The sequence below is a fragment of the Mobula hypostoma genome, chromosome 3 (genome assembly GCF_963921235.1).
Source record: "Mobula hypostoma chromosome 3, sMobHyp1.1, whole genome shotgun sequence".
Taxonomy (NCBI): Eukaryota; Metazoa; Chordata; class Chondrichthyes; order Myliobatiformes; family Myliobatidae; genus Mobula; species Mobula hypostoma.
In genome coordinates, this window is record NC_086099.1 from 124,369,600 (window position 1) to 124,381,816 (window position 12,217).

The window sequence follows — 12,217 nt, forward strand, 5'->3', positions numbered from 1 at the left end:
GGTTTGGAACATAGATTGTTCCACAAAGCCAACAAAAAGGCAGGCATAGCTTGGAACCATTCGGGTCCCCATGGCTACATCCTTAGTTTGGAGGAAGTGGGAGGAGGCAAAGGAGAAATTATTAAGATTAAGGATTAATTCCGCTAGACGGAGCAGAGTGGTGGTAGAGGGGAACTGGTTAGCTCTGGAATCCAAAAAATAAGTGGAGAGCTTTGAGACATTCCTGGTGGGGGATGGAGGTATATAGGGACTGGACATCCATGGTGAAAATAAATCCATGGTGGGGGCCAGGGAACTTAAAATCATTGAAAAAATTCAGAGCGTGAGAAGTGTCACAAACATAGGTAGGAAGGGATTGAACAAGGGGGGATAAAACAGTGTCGAGGTAAAGTGTGAGGTGGTACACTTTGGAAGGACAAACTCCAAGGCAGAGTACAAAGTAAATGGTAGGATATTTGGTAGTGTGGAGGAGCAGAGGGATCTGGAGATACATGTCCACAGATCACTGAAAGTTGCCTCACAGGTAGATAGAGTAATTAAGAAAGCTTATGGGGTGTCGCGAGGTAATGATGCAGCTCTATAAAACTCTGATTAGGCCGCACTTGGAGTACTGTGTCCAGTTCTGGTCGCCTCACTATAGGAAGGATGTGGAAGCATTGGAAAGGGTACAGAGGAGATTTACCAGGATGCTGCCTGGTTTAGAGAGTATGCATTATGATCAGAGATTAAGGGAGCTAGGGCTTTCCTCTTTGGAGAGAAGGAGGATGAGAGGAGACATGATAGAGGTACACAAGATATTAAGGGGAATAGATAGAGTGTACAGCTCATGCCTCTTCCCCAGGGCACCACTGCTCAATACAAGAGGGCATGGCTTTAAGGTAAGGGGTGGGAAGTTCAAGGGGGATATTAGAGGAAGGTTTTTTACTAGAGAGTGATTGGTGCATGGAACGCACTGCCTGAGTCAGTGGTGGAGGCAGATTAATGAGTGAAATTTAAGAGGCTACTAGACAGGTATATGGAGGAATTTAAGGTGGGGGGGGTTATATGGGAGGCAGGGTTTGAGGGTCGGCACAACACTGTGGGCCGAAGGGCCTGTACTGTGCTGTACTATTCTATGTTCTATATTATCTTGTCTAGGAGTCTTTGTTACATTAAGTTCCGTATGGCCTTTTGATGGCTTTCTCCGTTTGTGTTTCTCCGATTTTGCATGATTTGAAAGGTTGCTAGTTCTTGGTACAATAGTGCAGTGGCACAATTTACATTAAACTGCCTCCGATCCATCAGCAGTCTTTTGGACCCATACAAATGTTTCTTCCCATTTGCTATTGTACTTACGATTGCTATCGTAAGAAGCTTTCCATTTCTTTGACGAGATAGCCATGGGTGTTGATAATAAATGATTTATAAAAACAGCCGAAGGCGTCACAGTTTCACCACAAAACGTTATTACTTATAGAAAGTACACTTTACGGTCGATTTGTACGATCATAAATCACATCCAAAACACTTCGGAGGTCCGAGACAGACTGGACGCGGACGTGACCGTGTGGCCGACTTGCCGGCTGGCGCCTCCTTGCCCAGACTCTTGGCGGCAGAAATATTGCCAAATGTAACTGACCAAAAAATGCATTCTTCTTAAAGGAAAATGTTTTAGAAAAAGAATGGTATGTAATTTTCGTGCAGATAATTTTAGCGTGTAAAAAAGCCAGGAAAAAGCTAAATGAATTTTCTGACGCTAACCAAATCGGGAAAAAGCCAGATTTCTGGAATTTGGCGCCGAAAAAGCCAATCTGGTAATCCTGTAAAAAGACTTGAATTGTTAGTTATCGAAATGGTTGTAAATCGGAACGTGTGGGAACGCCTCTCACAAGATGCCGGAGGAACTCAGCATCTACGGGAAAGAGTAAACAGTTGAAATTTCGGGCGGACACAAGGGTCTCGGTCTGAAACGCCGAGACATAGATGCTGCCGGGCCCGCTGAGTTCCCCCAGCATTTTGTGAGTGTTACTTGAATTTCCAGCATCTGCAGATTTTCTCTTGTTTGCGATCCTTTAACTCTAAACGTTTTGTGGACTTTGGGGAAAAATGTAAACATTAACAAGTAAATCCTTCTTAAAGTTACAGTATATGTATTGTGGCGAGCTTTTGGTCCATAATGACAGACAAGGAAGCTCTTATAACTCAACAACCATTTTATTCTGATAAACTCCAAACGGAGCGGGCACTATGACCCGGAGCGTGAACACAAAATACTCTGCAGATGCAGAACCCAACCAGTCTCACCAGACGAGGGTGGTGTCCAGCACACCTCGGTTATAGTCAGGGTGACCCACAGATAGACAAGTAAATATCCCAAGCTATCATGTAACAATAAATCAACTGGAACTTCCCACCATAATCCCACAAAAGCATTTTAACACAAGAACAATAAACAGTACAGGTCAGTAGAAATGGAGGGGCGGCTGTCGATAACGCCCCTCCCCAGAGCGACACAGAGTGAGGGCATGCGTTTAAGATTGTGTAATATTTGATGTATCATTAAACTGTTTGATTTTCTTTAGTGAAAAGCTGTATTTGCTTTGTTAAACAGAAAAGTGCAAAGCCCATGGAAACCACAAAAGTAAAAATAAATTAAATGTTATATAATCAGACAGCACAGAAACAATCTCCTTGGGCCTGCATGTTGACGGGTAGTCTAATCCCGCTTTCAGACCACATCCTGCCATGGCTTTCCTATCCACATTCCTGACCAAATAATTTTTAAAATATTGTAATGGGATCTGCGTCCACCACCCCCTCTGGCAGTTCATTCGGACATTTCTTCATCCACTAGGTGAAAAACTTAACCTCTGCTATCTCCTTTAAATCTCTCTTCACTCATTCTAAATCTATGTCCTCTAGTTCTCAACTCTCCTGCCTTGGGGGGAAAATAAGATTCCTTCTATTTATCTTCTCTCATGATTTATCAACCTCTGTAAGATTACCCCTCTGCCTCCTACATTCCTGTGAGAATAAAATATTTTCCAAACAGGGAGCAAATTCAGAAATCAGAGATGCAATGGAACTTGGGACTCCTTGTGCAGGACTCCATAACGGTTAACGTGCAGGCTCAGTCAGTAGTAAGAAAGACAAATACAATGTTAGTGTTCATTTCAAGAGGACTAGAATATAAAAACAAGAAATTAATGCTGTGGCTTTATGAGGCATTGGTCAGACCACATTTTGAGCCCCATATTTAAAAAAGGGTGTGAAGGCATTGGAGAGTGTTGTGGGAGGTTTACGAGAATAATCCCAGGTGTGAAATGGCTAATGAATGAGGTGTGTTTGAAGGCTCTGGGAGGGAGGATCTAATTGAAGCCTACCGAATATTGAAAGGCCTAGGTAGAATAGAGATGGAGAGGGTGTTTCCAATTGTGGGAGAGTTTAGGAACAGAAGGCACATCCTCAGAATAGGACGATGTCCATTTAGAACAGGGATGGAATTTCTTCAGCCAGAGGGTGGTTATCGGTGGAATTCATCGCCACAGATGGCTGTCGAGGCCGGATCATTGGGTATATTCGATGCTTAAGCAGTAAGGGTATCTGAGATTATGAGGAGAAGGCAGGAGAATGGGATTAAGAGGAAAAGTAATTCAGCCATGATCAAATGACAGTGCTGATGGGCCAAATGGCCTTAATTTGCTATCTCACTAAACTCCTGAGTGCTTTGTTTCCCAAGTCCCCGTCCAGGTCTCCTGTTTATGTTGTTCCTTTGGACCATGTAATGCCTGTATTACTGGCAAAATGATGTTTTAAAATGAAATCTTTTCTAAACCAAGATGGAATTCTGAAGTACTAGTTTGGGGAATGTCTACGTATTAATCACCAGCCCATGAGGATAATGAAATAAGTCTTCGAAGACTTGGGATTCTTAGTAAAGAGCAAGGAAAATACAGTCCTGGGTTAAAAACTGTAAATTGTTTTCCTATGTACACTAGAGTTTCTCAGCCTCTGTTGTTGTTTGATTGCTCTTGTAAGCTTGGCATTACACAATTAGTTTGCCCACAGGATTGCTTTAGGCTGTGGACTCATAGCACTAAGAGATGGCAACGAAGAACAATCTACTCAGCCTCATCCCCTGTAGCCTAGCGAATAATTCCTTCAAATACCAATCCAATTCCTTTCGGAAAAACCAGACTGATCCCACCAGCTTCAGTGCAGCAGGCTCCTGATTATTAGGGTTCTCTGCTTTACACAGGGGTTCTTGCAACCCATGCTTCTTATCCTTATCGCTTTAAAGTTGTGGGTGATTCTTTAATTACGGTAAATTAAATCTATCCTGGCATAGATTGTCAAGAAAAAAAAAGTTTTAAAAGCAGTTTTAAAAGTTATGTACTAGTAACTCTAAACTTTTTTTCCAGTATGTTTCATAAATAATATCTTCTTAGTTTTTGAGTTAAACACTTGAATGCCAGAATTTCACTATTTTGGGCTTGTCTCCTACCCAGACTCTATAATTTTGTCTTCAAATAAAGTAACAGCAAGTATGAAATTCATGAAACTTTTAGTTTGTATTTTCTCACAAGAACTTTTAAAACACATATCAAATTCATGTGGGTTTTTTAATACAATTTATACATTTTTATGACAAAGAACCACTGTCCCCAATATTTTTGTCATTACCAACATGCAGCACATTTTAGAGACCAATCAAGTTTTTTTGAAGCAACTGCTTATGTAGTTGTCATAAAAATGAGAAGTGACAGGGGAGCATGTAGCTGTCTGGGCAGTAGACTAACATTTTAAAAACACAAACACTGACATTTTGATGTCCAGAAATGTGAGTAATTGAAATATTTATACCTACTGATCTGAGTGTATGTTTATTATGTGTCATTACCAAACAAATTACTATTTGCAAACAACAGGAATTCTGCAGATGCTGGAAATTCAAGCAACACACATCAAAGTTGCTGGTGAACGCAGCAGGCCAGGCAGCATTTCTAGGAAGAGGTGCAGTCGACGTTTCAGGCCGAGACCCTTCGTCAGGACTAACTGAAGGAAGAGTGAGTAAGAGATTACTATTTGAGTGTTTTAACTGAGAAATAATTAATTTCACTTTATGTCTGTATACTTAAATTTACAAGCTAGCAATCAAGTCGAGTTAGCAAGTGCAAGACTAAGCCAGCTTTTTCTTTAAAACATGAGAAATGTCGTTACCATCACACAGCTGGCGGTGAAGTTATCAAGATGGCCCAAGAATCATCAGCAGACCAATCAAAAAAAAACAGAGACACTATTAAAGTAGATCCAGTGAAATATCAGCAGTACTTTGAAAGAGAAAGAAGAATACAAAAAAAAGGGAAACAGGAAAACTTAAGATCATCTCACATTTACCAAAGCACAAACAGAGATGGAAGAGACGACAGTGGAGAGTTAATCAAAGAAACAAAAGGGTTGCTGATAAGAAAGACAGGCAGTACAAGGTTTAACAGCAGAGAATACCCGGCCAGAATCTCCAGTACGCCTGCAACTAGAACACCATGACCTCATCTTCCTGATGCTTCACCTATGCACTAAAAGAGACTGTAAAAAAGTGCATTAAATTTCAAGTGTTGCTTTTTTCAGAATTGTTGAGATTTGTGTGATGTTCCATTTGTCTTACTGATTAAAAAAATGTGTGTAGAGAGTTTATTAAATGTTTCGTTGGTGTTAAAAAAGTGATCTCTCTTATGGACAATTGAAAAATAATGATTTCTATGGTCTGTTTGAAATTTGAGTTGCTGCTTATTCCAGACCTGGGGAGGGTTAGGCAGATGTTTTTGTAAGTATTACTGTTTTTTTTTAAAACAAGACTAGAGAATGTCTAGCTGGGCTGCCTACGTGCATGTTTCACGTGGATTTTTTAACAATGTTATCTAGCTGCCTATCTTAAAAACTGTGATCGCTGATGGAATTTTGATAAATAAGGACTGTAAGGATGTGTTTTTAATTGGAAGTGTTGCTTCTTCTAGTTGGACAGCTGTTCTTTCTGTCAGAGTTAATGTTAAACAAAAACCATTGTTTGCCAATGTTAAAAGTATTTTGTTATTACCATCGCAGTGCATATTTTAAACAGTTTTGTTTAGTACTATTGGTCTGAACTCATTTGCTGGAGTCAAGTGCTTTGATGTCAAAATCAGCATGCTGTCAGTGTTAAATTCCAATAGTCTAATTAATAAACAAGTGTTTCATTGTTTAGCCAAGGAAAATATTGATAAGCTTAAGAAAATTTGTCTTAAAATATAATCTGAATGTAAAAATGAGTCAATTGAAATTTATTAAAGGGCATTTTTTTATTTGCAGGATTGACTTTGAAATCTTGTTTTAGTCATTTCATTTTAAATTAAGTTCAGTGTTTTGATGGCGTGATGGTAATGACTTTCATCTGTGAAAATTCTGCAAAAATGCCTTAAATTCTAAAAGTTTTCTTAAAGATTGATCAATGCCAAGATCTGGTCTTCATTCCAGAGCCTAAAATAAATATTCTAACTTAAACAAAACAGAGTTTCATTAAATTTCATTTTTCAAAATTTCAAGTAGCCAAAAGTGTCCCTAAGTGCAGAATCACCCTTACGCGTGCTGTTCCCTGAACCCTCTGCAAATGGAAATGTCTTTTGCTTTAAGCTTATTGTAATCTATCAACCTACATCAAATCTGTAAGTCCAAAGGTTGCAGCGAAAATTTCCATCTCCTCCTCCTCACTCAGCTTCCTTATGATTTCAGTGGGTTATGAACTTACAAAACAAATACAAAAACAACTTTTGTTCTACAGCTGCATTTCATAACCTTGGCAAAATCAATTACCAAAGTTTTCAAAGGATTTTAATTAGTGGGAGCACAAACATAAGAGTTGAGTCCTTGGTTTTCCCTGTCTTTGTCTAATTTTCAACTTGGCAGGTGGTGTAATGACCTCAGAAAGTACTTGAAAACACTTTAATACTTCAAGTTCACAGATGAGATCAGACTCACAAATTAAAACCATTGTTTGTCAATGTTAACATTGACAATGGAGGAATTTTAACTTCCGTGTGTATACAGTAATTCATCAGCGTCTGAGAGAAGGATCAGTTAAATATGCTTACTTTCAGAATTTGACAGCTTCAGATTTAACATCAATGGGCTAGGGCAGTGTTTCCCAACCTTTTTTAGCTCAATACCCCCATAAAGCACTTTCATACTTACCAACGCCCCTCTTAGGCGCAATATACTTTCCGGCACTCCCATTGTGTAAAAACATGTCTATCATATGCTAACATGAGAAAAATGATTCTACTTTAAATTTTTACTTGTCTTTAAACCTAGCTTACACAGTACCTGTGCACCGTACAGTAGCTTTGATATCAACGTGATCCTTGAACTTGATGGTTTTTAGCAAGAATTGAAATATCTGGTTCAAGTTGTGACTGCAGAAGCTTGAAGTCCCCACATGTAACAATATCCAAGTGGTTTCTGTTTTTTGTGAGATTGTGGTTCACTGCACTGAAGCCTCTTTCAACAAGGTAAGTAGATGGAAGTGCAATGAAGAGCAGTTTGGCTCTTCTCCGAAGACCAGGAAACTTTGTATGACTGTGTAGCCACACATCACAAAAGCCAGCATTTTTGAAAAACATTTTTGCTTCTTCATCATTTGATAATTCTTCTTGTGAGCTCTCTTCCTGTTCTTCCACCTTGAAAAGAAATGGGTTAATTTCCCAGTCCAGATTTTCCAGATCATTCAAATCCTTCTTCATTGACTAGGGCTGTAAGTGGTACTCTTGCAAATCACCATCTGTGAAAGAGATGTCATACTTTCCATACACTGAAACTGTGGGAACACTCTTCTCCCAGTGATTTGTTCATGTATTTCCAATATTCCATTAAAAGTGGATGCTGCACTTTTTGCCCAGATTAAATTGAAATTCTCACCCTGCAGTTTCTTATTTGGAATGTTCATTTTGTTATATAGATTGGCTTGGTCTGCCTCATCTTCACATAAAAAATTCAATCTTGTCTCCCAAGCTCTTGTTGCCTTTGAGCAAAAATTCAACCACAGTGTAAAAAAGATCAAAGAAAAATTTTAAGCAGCAGCCTTTTGACAGCCAATGCACTCAGTGTGAAGAAGCAAGCTTCAAACTCTTCATCATTATCTTGGCATAACTGGCAAAATATTCAGCTATTTAATGGATGAGCTTAAATTTAGTTCATAGACGATATTACAAGAATCCTGCTTGGGAAAAAAAGACATTATCTGAGGTTCTTGTCTGTGAGATGTTGATGGTGAATTACACAATGGATTGCAAATGGACTTGGAATTTCTTTTTTCGTAAATGCCATTAAACCAGCATGATGACCTGTCACACATGGTGCTTCATCTGTTGCAGAAGAAATCATGTTCCTAATTGGAATACTTTTATCCTCAAGATACATTTTGAGCTCATCGTGGATTGATTCTCCATTGATATTTGTTTTTTTAAAACTTTTTACAAACGAGGATCTCTTCCTAAAGTTTTCCATTTCTGATAAACCGTACCTATGTCATTAGCAATGCCTCATTGTCTTCCACAGTTGACTCATCCAGTTTGTTGGCCAGAAAGAACTACAGTCTACAATCAGTGAATTCTAATGAACTAAGGACGGTAGAAACAGACAGGCCAGTTTCCTTTGCTCTTGCCAAGAGGGAGGAGATGGAGGCTGCCATTTTATGAAGAGACTGTGTTCTCCATTTTGTGAGCCAGTTGCTTAGATTGATCAGTGTTTTAAAGTGGACACAATGATGCCTCAGGTAATCTGCTGGACTAGAGATAATTTCCAAATGAGAAGATATTTGTGAGATGTTCATTGGTTGGATATAACATACAAGTTTGTGAACGTTGGTCTGTGTCTGGTCTGTGTGATTGAGAACAAAGAGCCAGAAATGACAATTGTCACTTGAATTGAATTGACTTTATTAAATTGAAATGACATTATTTCTTACATCCTTCACATACATGAGTAAAAACCTTTATGCTATGTCTCCATCTAAATGTGCCACGTGCAGTCATAGTAACATAATAAATAGAACAGTGAATGTAATATAGAGTACACTCAAATCAGTGTGAATTAAGCAGTCTGATGGCCTGGTGGAAGAAGCTGTCCAGGAGCCTGTTGGTCCTGGCTTTTAATCTGCAGTACCGTTTCCCGGATGGTAGCAGCTGGAATAGATTGTGGTTGGGGTGACTCGGGTCCCCAATGATCCTACAGGCCCTTTTTATACACCTGTCCTTGTAAATGTCCTGAATCATAGAAAGTTCACAACTGCAGATGTGCTGGGCTGTCTACACCACTCTCTGCAGAGTCCTGTGATTAAGGGAAGTGCAGTTCCCATACCAGACAGTGATGTAGCCTGTCAGGATGCTCTCAATTGTGCCCCTATGGAAAGTTCTTAAGATTTAGGGGCCTATACTAAACTTCAACCATCTGAGGTGAAAGAGGAGCTGCTGTGCCTTTTTCACCACACAGTGGTACGCACAAACCACGAGATCCTTGGTGAAGTTGATGCTGAGGAAAAGTGGGTCAGCCACAATAAAAAAAGTGGAGCACAGACTCAATGGGCCAAATGGCCTAATTCTGCTCTTGCATCTTATGGTCTTAGTTGTTGCGTGAATGAAGTCTCCGGAGAAAGTTATTGGTAGATACAAAGCAGCCTCCTTATTTGACAGAACAAGGTACAGCAGGCATCATATAGAGACGCTTTTGGTGGAAAGGTCTGTCGGCCCAATGAAGGGCTCGATATTTTATGTGCTCGACATCAAAGGACAACTTCATATTTACAATGTATGGATAATGCTTTCTTTGAAACCACATACAACCTTCACATCTCCTGATTCACATCCCCACCACGGACATCCAAATGAATTTTAATCAGCGTTGTCAGGACTGCGATTCACAGTTCTTATGAACCCATTGTTCAGAGCTGCACTCCAAATTAAATGCACAATACATTTTCAGCTGTGAAGACTGGGAGCCAAAGTCAATTGCTAAATGTGCATGTCCTAAACCCCCAAACCACTCTAACAGTCCCTCCTCGTGGCCTCCTAGACAAATATAAATTTGTACCAGAAAAGGCCAAAAAGCCAACCTAAAGGATCTACTCAAATAGGGCAGCAAAAATGCCCTGCCTCGGAATCCCCCCCCCCAATTATTTTGTGTGTCTCCACATCTATCCTATTATCCCTAATTGCTACCTACAAAATGCTAAGCAGAGAGTTTATTCCAGAAATTTGAACAACAGTCTTTAGAAATGTGGCTTTGTTCATATCCCTGTTGATTCTGCCCCTCTGGCCGATTGCGGCTTAATCACATTCCTTGTCTTCACCCCTTCATTCTCTGGTAGCTAAAATTCTTTCCAGGGGCACCAGCAAGGCAAGTGCGTTAGGCTCATAGGCCCTCTCATCGCTGTACGGGAAGGGGTTGGGGTGGTCTCCATTTGAATGACTGCAAGGACCCCTCCCTGGTAGCATGCTAATTCACAGGTTTCTGCCATGCTCTATGCAGCTTGCTACCACACAAACTGGACCCCCTACAATTCACCTACCAACACAACCAATCAACAGATGACGCAATAGCCACTGCTCTGTGTACCGTCCTTACACATCTGGAGAAGGATGCTTATGTGAGAATGCTGTTCTTCGACCACAGTTCAGCATTCAACACTATGATTCCCCATAGGCTCGACAAGAAGCTTAGAGACCTCAGCCTTGACCCTGTCTTTTGTAGCTGGATCCTGGACTTCCTGTGAGATTGCTGGCAGGTGATAAGAGTGGCTCCCTCACCTCCACCCCTCTGATTCGCAATACAGGAGCCCCTCAGGGCTGTGTACCAAGTCCCTTTCTTTACTCCCTGTATACCTATGACTGTATTGACACCCACAGCTCCAATTTGTTAATTAAATTTGCTGATGACACTACATTGATTGGCCTAATCTCAAACAATAATGAGGTGGCCTATAGTGGTGTCAAGAAAACAACCTCTCTCTCAATGTTGCAAAAACAAAGGAGGTGGTTGTGGATTACAGGAGGAATGGAGACAGGCTAACCCCTATTGACATCAATGGATCTGGGGTTGAGAGGGTAAATAGCTTTAAGTTCCTCGGCATCCACATCACCGAGGACCTCACGTGGTCTGTACACACCAGCTGTGTGGTGAAAAAGGTACAACAACACCTCTTTCACCTCAGGTGGTCTGAGGAAGTTTGATATGGGCCCCCAAATCCAAATAACTTTCTACAGGGACACAATTGAGAACATCCTGACTGGCTGCATCACCTCCTGGTATGGGAACTGTCCCTCCCAAAATCGCAGGACTCTACAGAGAGTGGTGCTGACAACCCAGCACATCTATAGATGTGAACTTCCCATGATTCAGGACATTTACAAAGACAGGCGAGTTAGAAAGGCCCGTAGGATCACTGGGGACCTGAGTCACCCCAACCACGATCTATTCCAGCTGCTACCATCCGGGAAACGGTACCACAGCATAAAAGCCAGGACCAACAGGCTCCGGGACAGCTTCTTCCACCAGGCCATCAGACTGATTAACTCACTGATTTGAGTGTATTGAGTGTATGTTACATTGACTGTTCTATTCATTATAAGTTACTAAGATTGCACATTGCACATTTAGACAGAAACGTAATGTAAAGATTTTTACTCCTCATAAGACCATGAGACAAAGGAGCAGAAGTAGGCCATTCGGCCCATCGAGTCTGCTCCGCCATTTTATCATGAGCTGATCCATTTTATCCTATTTAGTCCCACTGCCCTGCCTTCTCACCATAACCTTTGATGCCCTGGCTACTCAGATACCTATCAATCTCTTCCTTAAATACACCCAATGACTTGGCCTCCACTGCTGCCCATGGCAACAAATTCCATAGATTCACCACCCTCTGACTAAAAAAATTTCTTCGCATTTCTGTTCTGAAAGGGCGCCCTTCAATCCTGAAGTCATGCCCTCTCGTACTAGACTCCCCCATCATGGGAAACGACTTTGCCACATCCACTCTGTCCATGCCTTTTAACATTCGAAATGTTTCTATGAGGTCTCCCCTCATTCTTCTAAACTCGAAGGAATACAGTCCAAGAGTGGACAAACGTTCCTCATATGTTAACCCTCTCATTCCCGGAATCATTCTCGTGAATCTTCTCTGTACCCTCTCCAACGTCAACACATCCTTTCT

The 12,217-nt window shown here is 40.8% G+C and overlaps 1 long non-coding RNA gene across 1 annotated transcript; it reads left to right on the plus strand.

Annotated features, from left to right (window-relative positions):
• The first annotated feature begins 1,341 nt into the window (after window positions 1-1,341).
• Window positions 1,342-6,416, plus strand: LOC134343528 (uncharacterized). Its single transcript, XR_010017250.1, has 3 exons — window positions 1,342-1,664; window positions 4,908-5,045; window positions 5,210-6,416. It is a non-coding gene; the product is annotated as an uncharacterized LOC134343528 (long non-coding RNA).
• The last annotated feature ends 5,801 nt before the right edge of the window (window positions 6,417-12,217 follow it).